Below are 565 nucleotides of genomic sequence, written 5' to 3' on the forward strand. Positions count from 1 at the left end.
AGTTGAGATTTTCTCCCAATACAGATGCCGCCATGTTGGATCCAGACGTCAATAAGCAGTGATTGGTCCGACTCTGTCCGGGTCAACGTTTCTATAGCAACCACTCTCACCAATCAGGAGTGAGCTTGATAAGGACCGCACTCTACCACTTAAACTAGGCTACACAAAATCTGTCAAAGGTTTTGAACGCTGGATGTGGGGGCCAGCAGGCTCCGCCTACTGCTATTGAGAAATCTTATTGGTCAGTTTATAACTTACAGAAAAAGTCTAATTTAAAGGAGTCATAACACGGTTTTCTTCAGCCCCTCAGAGTAAACTATATCAACATATTAGATCAGATATCACCTTTGGAACACTAAAAGACAAATGATTTAGAAAATATTAGTTATTTCTGTGAGTTCTTTATGGAAGTCAATGGGATTCTGGATTCTTGGAGCCAACAGGAACTTCCTGTTTGGAATGCCGGGGGGGGGCTCTCAGTCCGGTTTTCATATACAGTCAGCCTGCTGACCTTCACAGGAGTCATTTCCTCTGGATTTTTCCCTTTTTCCTTTCGTGTGTGTGT

The sequence above is a fragment of the Oryzias melastigma genome, linkage group LG3, assembly GCF_002922805.2.
Source record: "Oryzias melastigma strain HK-1 linkage group LG3, ASM292280v2, whole genome shotgun sequence".
Classification (NCBI taxonomy): domain Eukaryota; kingdom Metazoa; phylum Chordata; class Actinopteri; order Beloniformes; family Adrianichthyidae; genus Oryzias; species Oryzias melastigma.